Source organism: Numida meleagris, chromosome 9 (assembly GCF_002078875.1).
Source record: "Numida meleagris isolate 19003 breed g44 Domestic line chromosome 9, NumMel1.0, whole genome shotgun sequence".
Classification (NCBI taxonomy): Eukaryota; Metazoa; Chordata; class Aves; order Galliformes; family Numididae; genus Numida; species Numida meleagris.
Window position 1 is genome coordinate 14,179,754 of NC_034417.1, and position 14,443 is coordinate 14,194,196.

General features: G+C 48.3%; 1 long non-coding RNA gene across 1 annotated transcript; it reads left to right on the forward strand.

The window, feature by feature from the left end:
* Positions 9,621 to 13,836, forward strand: LOC110403563. Its single transcript, XR_002441731.1, has 2 exons — positions 9,621 to 9,691; positions 12,920 to 13,836. It is a non-coding gene; the product is annotated as an uncharacterized LOC110403563 (long non-coding RNA).

A 14,443-nucleotide genomic window follows, 5' to 3' on the forward strand; every position in this document is an offset into this window, starting at 1 on the left:
TAAGCTCCTTTTCCAGCTGGGAATCACTCCTGTTCGGCTCCATTCGATGCATGAGCAAAGCCGTCACGTGCCAATTGCACTCATAATCCAGCTGAAGGCAAAGGCATTTAGTTGCTTAACAGCATTTCCAAGCAAATCTAAGAGCAGTTCTGTGGGAATCGCAGTCAGCCCCCACTAAACCCTTCCCACAGTGATGCTCTCACAACCTGGTGCATGAGCTGAGCACCAGGGATGGAAATATCTCCCATTGAACACAGGCATTCCCAGCACCCGAGTCTTTAAACAGCACTTTAAAATGAGGCACGAGGCAGAAGAAAGGGTGGCCTGATAATTTAATAATAATGTCAATAATAAAACTTACAATAAAATGAAATATAAAAATAAACAATGTACCTGTTATATAGCTCGGGATGAGAAGCCAGCTCTTCTCCAAGATTGCACAGGTGCTGAGTTTACACCACTGAGCTGTTACGTTGCATCAACAACAAGAAAAACACAGAGTTTGAGCAAGGATTAGGCACTGGGAAAAGAGCACTGCCAAACACCTCCAACCATCCAGATCTTCCCCAGAGCGCCTGGCCAAAAGAAGCCATCTAGCCCTGCTGGAGGAGCGCAGCCAGCAGCACAAGTTCAGCCCCGCGGTGTTGAAATGGTGGCAGGCCATCTGACAGCAATCCCGTGCCTCTTGCAAACCAGCTCTTCCAAGCTCTGTGACATAGCTCCAGCTATTTGCTGCCTTGGTTGCCTGGAGAGACCCTTCCAGCGAGCGCCAATGAAGCACTCCGTGTTCTTGCATGACCCGTGTAGCAAAGGTTAAAGCGTGTTATAGGAACATAATGGGCTTTGTAATGAGCGCTTGGGAAAGCCTAACAAACGGCTTTCTAGAAAGTGTTGCAATTTAGGTTTCGGCAGGAGCCACAGAGCAAGGAAAATATTATGCTTGGACCATCGGTCTTGTGGTGTCTTCTGTACGGGTTCCAGATGAGCTTGCTTAGCTGGGCTTGTGTCTGCAAATGACTTTGGATGGGAGGTTGCTAGAAAAGAGGAGCAGTGGCACACTCTGCTCCTGGACTGATCGTTAGTGTTCCATATGGGTGCAGAGCCAAAGCATATGGACCTGCATCTGTTAGGCAGGCCTGGCCTGGCCCCATGGATGGTTTGTAATGCGTGTAGATTCATCCAGATTTGGGCTTCCTCCAAAGCAAGAGGCGAGCCAATGATTCAAATATTGTGTAAAGCCATTGAAACTAATGGCACTAAACAACAGCCATTTGTCTCCGGTTTCGTTTTACTTGCTGTAAAATAACGAGTTAGTTACGGGGGTGGGTGAATGTTGTGTTGTGGATGGAAGCTTTGAAGGAAGCGTGGTTAAAAGAAAACAAAACAAAAATCATCAAATTACTGCAATATATTATTCCCCAGAAGGGAAGCTGTGTCCTTCAACTTCATAACATGGTATTTATGCTCCATCTGTGATCAGAGTTAGAGATTTGCATGCACAATTTAGGAAACTTTCAATGGCAAACATAAAGAAGCTGAAGAAAGCATGTTAGAAGTTCTTCCGTAACTAAGACAACTGTCAGAAAAATTACTTTGTCCATGCTAACCACAAGCTTTGGACTTGGATTTTTTTTATTATTTCAAATGGATTACGTGCCCCCAAAGATGCCGGGTGCTGGCACGTGGTGCTGTTCCTTGCACTGGGAAGGCAGTGTGAGCTGGGACACAACCTGAAGCCCAGAGCTTGGCAATGCTACTTCACCCATTGCCTCCAAGGGCACATCCCTGTGCCCAGGGCCAGACCTTGGCAGCCCCACTGCAGGCACCGTGCTGGAGGATTTCTGAATGTTGCTGTGGAATGCTGTGGGATGCATGATGAAAGCCGTGGGCAGGCGGTCTGACCGCCGAGGAGACGTGCTATTGTGTCAGCCCCTGGGAGAGTTCATCGCAGCTAGAAAAACCTCTCTCCACTAAAGGAATTAATTACCATTCATGTTAGCTCTGTGGTTTGGGGAAATTACTGTGGCCTGGTTTCCTTCAGCGCTTTTATTCCTGGCTGGAGACCAGGGGAGTTGTTGAGGTTGCTGACTTAAGACACCATCACAAATGCCTTGAAACGACAGGGCAGGCATTATGGTGTGTAAGCTGTGGGGCTCACCTGCCTCGAGTACAGGCTTCAGGGCATTTTTCTGATGCTTTTATGGGGAGGGCAGGTTTACAGGCATGCCAGCCAGCTCTTGGAGTGTCCAGGAGAGAGCAGAAGGGCAGCAATTCCTTGGCTGGAGAAGCCAGGCGGCTCTGAACATCCCGTGGTTTATTTTTGGAAGAAGTCATTCTGGTAACTGCACGTGTGAAATGGAATGTAATTATGGATGGAGAGAAGGTGTTACGTGCGTGGTGGAACAGTGGCTGCTTCCCAGCCAAAGGGATGGGAATGGGGAGCGATGGGGCAGAGCTGCGGCGGTGCTCTGTTCTTTGTGTTCAGTGTGGAACAGGGGATGGAAACACTTACATCTGTGATGGGTCTTTTATGGTCCTCTCAAGGCTTTAATTAAAAAAGCAATAAAAGCACAACTATAGGAAATCGGGATGTTTTTATAATCATCTGCTATAAATTTTGTGTTTTTTCGTAGTGGGGGGGGGGGAGAAATCAAAGAACAATGGTTTGTACGGAGGCGTCCAGAGCACTGAGTTCAGACAGAAAAACAAACCATTTTGGAAAGGTTTTCCTGTTGGGAAGCAGCCATAAGTGCAGGGAGCTCTGAGCCGAGCGGCTGCTCAGCACCGGGCACATCTGGCATGGGGATGTCAGGGATGGGAGCACAGGGTGCAGGGTGTTGGGTTTGGGCTGGGATGGTCCCAGCACGGCTCACAGGGTTTCAGCTGGAATATCTGTGGTGATGCAGCACTGAGTGCTTGGTGACAGATGGCTCAAAGTGCTTTCTGCAGCACCTGTTGCAAAGGCAGTGTGACTGCGGGTGGGAAATGAATGCTGCTGTGTGATGGATGGGAGGTAATGAGGCCCAGAGCAGATGCTGCGGGGCATGCAGGCATTATCTCTGGTTGCTTTGTATGAATTTGGGGCAGGACGTGTCTATGGAAAGGTTTGCCACCTATTGTTGCACCGCATAGAATCACTGAATATCCTGAGTTAGAAGGGACCCATAGGGGTCATCACCTCCAACTCCTGGCTCCACAGAGGAGCACCCAAAAATCAGACCATATGATACCAAGATCCATCTAGAGACAAATAGTGAACGCCCCTTCTTCATGCCATTGTGTATGTGCAGAGAAGGGAGCATTGTTGGTGGATGGGAGCACCCCACCACTCTGCTGCCTTCAGACCTGACATTTTCCTGCACACTCAGCCATCCTTTTGCAGGAGATGGACCAATAATACCCCCAAATGCTCCTTGTTGTTGGGGCAGACACACCCTGGTGGGTGTTCTCTCCGCCCTCCAGGTGAACTCAATGAAAGCCCACAACAAGTAGGTCCCCAAGGACCCACAAGCACTGAGCTTAAAATGGAGATTAGCTTCTAAAACTTTACGAGAATCTCTGTGAAAACAGAGGCCCAAGGATAAAACAACAACTGTTAAAAAAAGAAAGAAAGGAAGAAAAAAAAACCTGTTGAATACTCATCCAATTAGGGCTTCCAACCAATCCTCATTAAACATCCGCTCCTGACATTTGACAGTGGAGTTTAGATGAGAGCTGTGAAAAATCCCCTTGAAAAGGCTGACTGACGTTTTGCAGAGGAGTGTTTTCATAGGAACACTAATAGTTTACTAACCCCAAGCTTTTACCCAACCATGACAAAAACCCTTCTGGGCACGGCAATGGGGTATGGTGACCAACTCGACTTGGTGATGAGCGCAGGCAGCCCCCGGCCATGGCTCTCTCCACATAGGGTCTTTGAAAAGGAGCATTTAATAAGATACAGAAGCCAGATTTTTTGGCTGAGCTGAATATGGAATCGCCATGGCAACCTTTCTTCGGAGGTGATCCCAGTCAGGTAGCAACAGCAGCGAGGAGCTAAAGGTCAGCCCCGCAGAGGAAGATGGGCACTGATGAAGCGCTTTAACAAGTCCTGGTGGAGGTGGCATCTCAAAGCCACCCAAAGGGCTCGGACACATCCTGGAAGGTGAAGAATTCAGAGCACAGCACTCACGCGGGATGCTCCCAGCCAAGAAGGAGGCAGGGCCCAGCAGTGTCACTCCTGCAAGGGCACAGGACCGTGGGGATCCACCACTGGGCATCCCGTGCCACTGGGGAGGAGCTGGGAAATCCTTTGCAAATGTGGCTGTACCCAAGAGAAAGCAATAGGTGAGGGAAGAAAACCATCTGAAGTATCATCTAAGACCAATTGCAAACTGATTTTCACTGGGATTTGCACTTCCAAATGCCCCAAGGTTCTTCAAGGAGCATCCTCATATGAAGGGCTCAGTGTGATTTATGACAATGCCCCACTGCTGTTATCCTCACACCACAGACAAAGTAAAGAGGCAGAGAGGTCTTGCTGGGCTCCTGAAAACACAGCTTGGTGCTCAGCAATGGCAGGGGTCATGTGTGTCTGCAAACCATGTGGCCAAACACTTGAACACTGCTTCTGGGGCATTGCTGGGTCGGAGTGGGTTGGTGTAAGTGGCTCTGTGCAGATGAGGGAGCAACTTAGGGGCAGGTCCAGAGACAAAACAGGGCTGAAACTCTCACTGCAATAAGGTTTAGTAGCAATGGCGAACACGGAGTGGGTGACGTGGGAAATGTCACCGACATCAGGCTGCTAAGCAGGACCTTAGCATCTTGGCTCGGTAATCAGTGCTGGCAGATGGATCTCCTGCCTCTCCCAGCTGCGGCATGTTCCTGCCATGCGTCCTGTGTTGGGCTCTGGGGATAACCTGGGACCCCACAGAGGCAGCTCAGGCACGAGGATGGGGCTGGTGTGGATGGATTTCACTGCTGGGAAGGAAGAGCAGGCTTTGAGCTGGTAACCCTGCAGCTCAGTCTTCTCCCCAGATCACAAAGTTATCTCAGAGTAATACCTGTGAGACTCCTCTTGTATGCCATCTATTTTTAATTTTATTTTTTTTTTTGCTGCTTCTCAGGGTCTTTTTATTTTTCCCAAGCCTTTTGCCAGTAACCACGAGGGCCAGAAGCTTGCAGCCTTTGTTGTATGCATGAAAGCGGAGCATCTCAAATAATCTTGAGTTCAAGAGCTGTGGCTTCAAAACCCCAACATATCACATGACCGGGGAAAAAGTGTGGTGTGAGCTCCCAGAGCAGCTCTCCCCATCCCTGCAGCGCTCAGTGCTCACCCATGGCTCCCAGCCCACTCCCAGCCAGAATTTACTGTCATCTACACTGTGGCTGCAGCTCTGGGTCAGGACCTTCACGCTCAGGAATGGAGGGGAAAAATCTCCTTGGGGTCAGCCTGAATGAGAGAGAAAGCAGAGGGTTGGGAGGTTTGGGGAGCGTGGTTTTGCTGATTTATTGCTGGGAGGAGAGAGTGGAGCTGATGGTGAGCAGAGGGCCCGCGGGTCAGCACGAAACGCCCACAGAGCCCTTCCCATGCTGACGCCACATCCAGTGCTGTGTGGTCATTTTGTGCCTCTTCTTTCAGAAACGGGGACAAAATGAACCATTCTGGGTCAGCCTGCAGTCGCCGTTCCGTTTGTCACCGTGGCTGCTCTAATTTGAACTAATGCCACTGCTGCTGATGACAGGGCAGTGCCTGCCTCCTAGCTGCAAGCACGGGATGGCAACAGAAAAACAGCCCCTCCTCGACTTGGTGGGATAATATTTCATAGCGTTGCCAAAATGGACCTCGGCCATTTATTTTGACAGCTGTAGCTTTTAATTATTAATGCGTCGATTTTACAGTGTGCTGGTAAATGGACTGCAAGACGTTTCATAAAAAAGGAATGAAGCCTCGCCGTGGGCTCACTGTAATAAAGCAGGAGGGAGGAATGGGGAAAGGCAGTACCAAGGGACACCAACCAGCAAGGAGGTCACGAGGAGAAGCAATTCCTTTGGGAAACCTCGAGAGACGTCATAAAACTGATCCAAACTTGGAGGTGGGACACAAATGTGCTCTTTTCCAAAGGAACAGACTTGAGAGTCATAGAATCGTTAAGGTTGGAAAAGACCACTATGATCACCCAGTCCAACCATCAGCGCATCCAGTCCAACCATCAACCCACACAGTCCAACCATCAACCCACCCACTCTAACCATCAACGCATCCAGTCCAACCATCAACCCACACAGTCCAATCATCAACCCACACAGTCCAACCATCAACCACCCACCCACCACCACTGTGCCCACTCACCATGTCCCCCAGCACCATGTTGCTCGGTTGCTCGTTGCAGGATGGAGAGGAGCTGTGGGCAGGACAAGGAGTGCTGTTCCACGCCTCCGCAGTTCCAATCCCATCCTACTCACCAGACAGGGAAAGAACATCTCCGCCCTTCAGAGCACGGCGATGTCTCAGTCTTTGCTTTCCTTGGGAATGAAGATGAAAGCCACAGTGTTCACAGAGGGGAAACTGCACAGACGCACACACACTGGGATTTAGAAAGACAAAAAGCTTTCAGCCTGGCTGACGTTGGCCATGTTGCTGAAATGCTCCCCTGGAATTGCAGTTTGGATGTACCATGCAGATGGCTTTGCTATGGGAACTGAACATTTCATCAGGAGTAGATTTAATGGGAATATTTTCCTGGTTCTCTTGGGCAGGCCTTGAAACTGGTGTGAACTTGAGGATAATTTCGCATCTCTGCTGCAGTTCTCCATTTTCCAAAGGACGAGAACAACAGCAGCCCACCTCGTTACAGCTCTTGGAGAGAAAATGCTGGAGAACGTTAAATAAAACCTCACTGCTACAGCAGGAAGCGTTCGGGGTCTCACCATTCCCTGCGAGGTTGGGTTTGCTCCGTAACTGAGGCATGATTAATCGGTGCCCATTGTGGAGGCTGTCCCAGGGATGCTGCAATCATTCCTTCAGTATTAGTCCGAGGGGACCCATCACTTCAGAGGTGGTTTTAAAGAGAGATGTGAAATGAGCTGAGACTTAACACTTGCACGTCGGGAGCGGATAGGTTTACAAACTGAACTGTGGTCTCGGGCAGCGGGGCGGGCTGATCCCTGCAGGGTCTGTTCGTTTGGGTGGGTACACACACAGCAAGTGGGCAGGGATTGAGCACGTGTTAAAAATGAATGCACGATGCGCTGAGATATCCCTGCTCTGGGGATTGCACCCTGCCTGTGACATCTCCCTTTGCATGGGATTTCCCATTGCCTCCTCCCAGCGTGGGCAAATGGAGTTAAAGTCCCTCCAGGTGGTCCCCGTGTGGGATGGATGCACGTGACCGCAGAGACTGGGCCCAGCCCTTTGCAAAGAGGATTAGGAGCAGTGGGGGATGATTGTGATCATTAACAACGTTGGAAAGGAAGCAAATGGAGAACTCAGCATTCCCTATTTTGACAAAGGCCACAGAGTTTGTGTTTGCACTCCAATTCTACAAAACGCTCTGCAGGAAGGCTTGAAACAACAAGGTAAAATGTTTATGGTACTAATCACTTCTTTAGTTAATGTCAAGGCAGGTGAAGAGGGTTTCTCGTACTTGTTTCTTGTTAAAGCTTCGGCAGTGCTAAATGCTGAGAAGGCGCAGGCTGCACAGAAGGAAGGCTGCACACTGCACACTGTGTGCTTCTAAACGGAGAGAGCTGCTAATTGCACAAAGCTGGCACCAAGCTGCTGGTGCCCTGACTCAACATGCACGCAGCCCTAAATCCAGCATCAAACATCTGGATCTCAACAATCATTGACTCATGAAGGCTGGAAAAGACCACTAAAACCACCCAGTCCAACTGCTGACCCACCCCCACCGTGCCCACTGACCACGTCCCTCAGTGCCGCGTCCCCACGGTTCTCCAACACGGTGCCCAACCACTCTTCCAGGGAAGAAATTGTTCCTAATATCCAGTTGTGCAGTTTGAAACCTGGGAAATGTAGGCCACTGCTCTTCAGTATGATCTAGCCAGAGCCACGTCTCAGCGTAAAGGTATCTATGGACACAGCACTGTCTATTTTTGCCTTACAGGAAGATAACAAAAGGAATTTTATCGTTCCCACTATCTTTCTAGTATGTAGAACAGGGTCAGCAAAAATAAACCCAAACCCTAGCAGGTTCTTTTTGTGAATAAAGGGATATGCAGGGTGTTTCAGATGCCTTATCCATCTTTTTTAACCAAAGTGCCAATTCCACTGATCCCTTCAGACTTCATCTTGGCTGCATCCATCATGTCACTTCAATGCTCGGAATATCTTTAGTCGTGAGAAATATGAATAATAGCAGCTGGGTTTTTTTTTTTTTTGAAAAAGGAAAAGCCCTCACAAGCCTGCAAGATAGGGAGGATGTTTAAAGCACCATAAGGCAGTTCAACCAGCCAAACAGGAGGACAGGCGTTAGGGACACAGCACGGCTGCACTGAGCACCCTTTCGGGGTCCCACATATGAATTCAGGGCATTGCATAGACTGTATCTCATGGCTGTGAAATCCCAGCTGATGCGCAGAAGGTTTTCTCACCTCCTGTGGCTCCGGGCTGCTGCTGTTGCTTTGAGTTCTTTCCTTGTAGTGAGTGCTCCCAGCAATGTTGGGGAAACTCACAGCAGCAGTAGCTGCAGCCTGTGCTTTGCTCTGTGCTGAATAGGGGCAGTCACACATAAGGGCTCTCTGAACGCACACACCATGCATTTTTTTGGGGGTGGTCGATGATGTGGAGTGCAAAAGCTCAGGGCTGCAAAGCCCCCACAGCTAACACCTTGTTATTTGTATTCTGCAGGCAAGTATTCTCTGTTTGCACACATTTACATTAAACTTTAATAAGCTTCATTGAAGTATTTTCAGGTTCTGCAGAAAAACAAAATGCCAAAGCAAGCCTCAGACTCTGGGTTCCTAATGTCCTTGCTCAGATTTCAGCTTTTTAGATAGTACATCAAAAAGGAACATAATGAAGCTGCTATTATTACTAATGTCTTCCCCATTATCTGAGTTGCAGGGAACAATTAAATGGCATCAATGACGTGCTGCTACGCTTGGGTACACCACCGGGCTGCAGCGTGATTCACCTCCTCTCTACTCCTGCTCTTCCCCACCTGCTCCTTGTCAGCAGGCAGAGCACAGCAGCTCCGCTTCCAGTGAAACTCAAAGAAAACTTCAAATGTTCAGGACTCCTTCCAGAAAAATAAAATAAAACACGTGCTGAAAGTATCATCTCCTGGGGGATTTTGCCCCCTAACAGCAGCAGCCCCTTGGTGCCTCCAGTGTGGGGCAAACTGCACTGCACCATTCCATGATGGGGAGGGCTCAGCGTCAGCCATGAAGGTAAAGGGCTGAGATTCAGTCAACATGCAAAACTCAGAACCTTTCAGCCCACAGCTACACCTCTGCGCAAGCTGCCAGCTCTGTTTTTGATCTACAGACCTCTTCCTCCACCTGGGTCTGAATGGGGAGAAGTGGGGTGGGAGGGGCTCCTGAGCAAGGAGGGCAGCTGGGAGGCATTGGGTCGTTGATGGGATGCGGCTCAGGACCAGAAAGTTATAAAGGGCACAAGCAGAGGATTCACTGCAGGTGGTGTAGGGTGGATAGCTTTGCTTGTGGATCTCCAGGGGTTTTCCAGAGACAGGTAAGAAGATTTTTTTTTTCAATTTATTTAGGGAATGAGATGAATCAAAACCCAGCTTTGATGTGGGCAGTGGTTGAGCGGTCTGCGGTTTCCTGTATCAGTGGGTTGAGATGTGGGCATGGGCAGGAGATCTGTGCTTGGTCTTGGGTTCAAGTCTGCTGCTAATGGTATCTGAAGCATGAAATGCCCGGAGGTTGTGAGCCTGGGTGTGGCAATGGCAATTTGTAGATCGAGTACAGTGTGTGTTAAAGCAGTGCTCTTGTACGGTGCTATGCTATTGTAGGCCTTGTTGCTGGCAGAGTAGGGAATTGATTTATCTCGAGTGCTGCGTTCTGTATTTGGCATTTAACGTGCTGTTGTGAGCCGTCTCGTGTGCGTGTGGGTATTCACTCTCACAAAAGGCTCCTGCCTGTTTGCTTTCTTGCTAATGAGACATCCTCGCTCATTGCTTTGTTACGCCAGGTCTCATTTTGAGCTCTTTGACACGAGCAACCATTTTTCTGTGAGAGGCTGAGATCATGTGTCAGGATTATAAATTCATTCCTGAAATGTCCCATTAATAAATGATAAAGTGTTTATAAATATGCAAAATAGATTATTAGTCAATTCTACAAAATCTTAGCTACGGGAGCATAAAAGTGTGCCCTGCAGCTTGTATATCTATTATAAAGAAGAGGAAGAAACTATAAAGAAACCCAGGCTCCCTTTCTAACTTCTGAGCAGTAAGTGCTGAATAATTTACTTCTGATAGTGATTATGTTAAAAGCAAATCATTTGTTTCCTTGAACAGCTGCAAACAATGTGCTGTAAATATGTGATTTTAAAAATGTTATGCATACGCAGAGGGACAAAGGAAGTTGTTCATTTGAGCAGCTCATTAAATAGGAGCTCTTCTGCACAGGGCTCACCTAGTCCATGGGCACCCTGCGAGCTACCAATGCTTTATTTAAGCTTAGCAGGCTTTGGGAATGCTAATCCTGCTTAAATAGACCTGACTTCAACAACAGGAGCTCAGACTGGAGGCTTGAGTTAAGTCCCATTTAGTTTGGTTGCTATCGAGGCAAAGGATGACCCATGTCTGCTGTTCCGAGGAGACCCATCCTTGGCTGCTGGTGGTTGCAGGAATGGTTTGATCACTGCCCCAAAAGAACCCGCTGTGTCTCTCCTTTGCTGTGACTTTATGAGGGCATTGCTAGCCCACAACCACTGGGGATGGCAGTGAGGAATTTAGGGTTTTTCTGGCTGAGTGTTGGTGGCAAGTAGGGCAGAAAGGCAGGGACCCCCTCATCCACATCCCGGCACTGACAGCATTTTCTCACCATCAACACATTAAACTGCTCTGGCCTCCTTAGAAAACAAGAGAAATTACTTTGAAAGCCTCTTTTTTTTCCCCGTTTACTTGAGAAACATCGTAACACTGCTGGGCTCTGTGCCTCTAGGAGTCCTTAAGCAAGGAATGGGATGGAGCCAGGTGACAGCAGACGCTGCCCAGAAGGCACTGCTGAGACAACACTGCTGACAGCCGGGCAGAAATGGAGTGGGGAAATGTCAAATGTTCTTGACCCGAGCTAAACCTTGATGAATTGAGGGCAGGAGGCAAGAGAAATGTCTGTAAAGAAGAGCTGCTTTCCAGCTAAATATATTTGTACCAGGGCAGAGGCAATCTGGAAACTGATGGCAGCAGGGGGGAACAGCTTGGGGGTGAGGGCTTTACAAGTGATGTCTTGAGGAGCTGAAGATGATTTGAAGCATTTCATTCATCTTCGCTTATCAGCAGCACTGTGCTTATTCTGGGCTGGCATCAGGGCTGATGAGGAACAGCCACATCAGCCCAGACCGCTTCGTATCTCCTCCAACAGACTCAGGGCAGCACAAACACACGCATTACCTGGCAAGAAATACAGCAGTGTTCAGTCTTTTTGTACTGCAGCCACTTGATTTCAGTGGTTCATCCCCAGGGCTGGATGGAGGAGTCCTAAATCAAAGTCCATGGGCACCTGTATGCCACCACTTCCCATCAGGTTGTTGGCTTAGGGGAAAGCTTTGAGGTTTTCCATCCTCTCCTGCTTCTAATTGGATGCCTCTGAAGACACGGAGAAGTGCATCTGAAATCTTAAGGCCATTTGCTTTTTAGCTTTAACAGCAACGGTCTCTCGTTCCGTACTGTTGTTTTTTCATCAGATGGAAGTGCTGCTTTGAATTAAACTCAGCTCATCGAACATGCCCTGAGCAAACGGTCATTAGAAAAGCAAACCAAGTGGGAACCTGGTTGGCTGAGCTCAGAGGAGTAAATGTCTGCTGGAAACAAGGGCTAGGAGAATTTCTGGTCTCTTAGAAATTGGTAATTGCCAGCTGATAGGGAGATGAACTGTCCTCAATGATGTTTTTGTGCAGCCTAGTTACAGACTACTTGGTCTTAAGCAATTAGAGCCGTTCCTGCTTCATACTCTTAATAGAGCTCGTTGTCAGGCGTAATTCAGATTATCTCAGTGCTAAGCTAATGTCTCTTTGATAGCACTTGTCAAACATCGCTGACAATTTTGTACTTAGCAGTATCAAGGCATCCAAAGATCACTGACAGACACAGGAGGGGCACCCCCTCCCTTTTCCAGCATTATAAATATCCCTTTCACAGATCTGTTGAGTTAACCTCACACTTGGCTACAGGCAGTGGCTGCCAGGGAGAGCAGTACCTTGCATGAAGGTGGTAACACCACGTCCAGCAAAGGGAAGGTCATGTTATACCTTGGTCTGTGCAGAACTCTACCAGAAATTGAAATAACCTGTTAAGAGGATCCAGTTAAATATATACATATATATGAGGATGTGTCTTGTAGCTTCAGGTTTCAAAACTCAGAGAGGCTAAAATGAGCATCCCCTTTCTGCCCAGAGCCCCAGCTGCAATCACCTTTATCCAACTCCAGCTTTTCAGCCCTTAGCTAAGAAATCACACCAGATTTTTGGTCATTTATCTCCCACTTGAGTTCTCATCAGAAAAGCAAGTGCGTGCAGATCGCAGCTGTGCTTTTCATTTGATCTTCCCCTCTGCAGCATGCACTAAATAAGGGAGCTAATCCTGTTTCAGCACGGCTGGGTTAGGCTGGTGCTCCTCTTGCTGGGTCAAACTTCCTACAAAGACCAGCTCTGCTGCACAACAGCTGGCTCATGGCTGAGGCCTGATTACATTTTGATAAGTGTGTTGAGTTGGATTTAACTTCCCTTTGGCAGGACGTCATTCAGAAAGCACTGGCTGGACAGCAGCTGCCCTTTTGTCTACAGCACTGCATTAGTCTGACTATTAAAATAAGGCATGAAGACATGAAGGCAGGAGCAGCTCTATGGAATGTGGGAAAGAGGCAGAACTGAGTCATGCAAGGGGCACTGGATCAGGCTGTCCCGTAACCAGCAGTCCCTCCTCACTCGATATCAACGTAACGCAAGAGGAAAAGTCTTCAGAGGACTTGCTCATAGTCCTGAAACGAGCAATAAACCCCCACATGCCTCACTGCCCTGATGCTGGCCTCTAGTTCTTCAGCATCTCACGTGCCCTAAAAGCCACAAGGCAAAATTGCTTCAGAGTCTGGGAGCTGGGGCACATGACCTGGCTGGAAGAAGCCTGCTCGCTGCCCTGCGGTCTGGCCACCCCGGGGAGGGGACACGGTTCGCTTCACTCCACTTGGCTCGTAGCCTGGGACAACAGGGCTGCAGTTTGTGGGCTTCATGGTACTTAACATGGTTGTAACCAGCTGTACTGATATCTTCCGTATTGCAGAGATGTTGGCTTTCTGAATCCAGATGTCAATCTAGCGTGTTGATAGGGAGTCTGTGCGACTGAATGTATCGCTCTTCCGTGCTGTCACAACCAGTTTCTCTCCTTGTCACGCTCTGGTTCAGGCTCGCTGGACAAAGGGGCTCGTGCTGCAGGGACGTGCAGCTCTCTGTAACAAGGCAGGGTGCAAGGCACTGAAAATCAGTGAACTTCAACAAATGAGAAACCCTTTCCCATTCCCTCCCTAGACACAACAGCACAAGGAGAGGTTTCAAGAACATGTTTAATGATGGCAGTTTCCACTGAAACGTGAGATGTCCATTCAAACTTGTCTTACCAATTTTTCTTAAAAAAAAAAAAAAAAAAGAAACTTTTGGTCACAACAACAAATTCTCTCAAAACACTTTTAAACAAAGTTCAAGCAATTGCACAAGACAAAATGCATGGTCCTGGTAACTCCTCACACAAAGACTGCAGCAGCAGAAAGTCATCTAACAAAAGAAAAAACCCTTAATAAAAACTGTAGTGTGCCACCCTGCAGAGATGATGCCACGTACAGTGCTTTAGAGGGAACAGTAATGAACAAGACGTTCAAATGCATTAGCAATTATGTGTTCATCAGACTTCTACAAGTCGCTTTGAGCTGAAGGTAAGCACTGACCTGTGTACAAGTTGGTGTGCTGAGCAAGTGTTTGTGGTCATCTCCACATCTTGCAGTGAAAGGAGAAATACTACCTGTGCATTTCTGCCTTAATTCTGCAAGCAAACGTGGCACGCTGATGTCTGTGGCTGGAGTGAAGAAGCTGTGATTCTGTGCAGGGCTTTCCTCTGCAGCACAGCACACGCAAAGAGGAAAGCCTCTAATTTGCTTGCTCTGTTTGACTCTGCTGCTAGTCAGTGGATTTTGAAAGCAGCGAGCAAGCTGCAGGCAGACATCAGTAATAATGTTTCTTTTCATTTTCTGTAACAGAAAAATGCCTTTA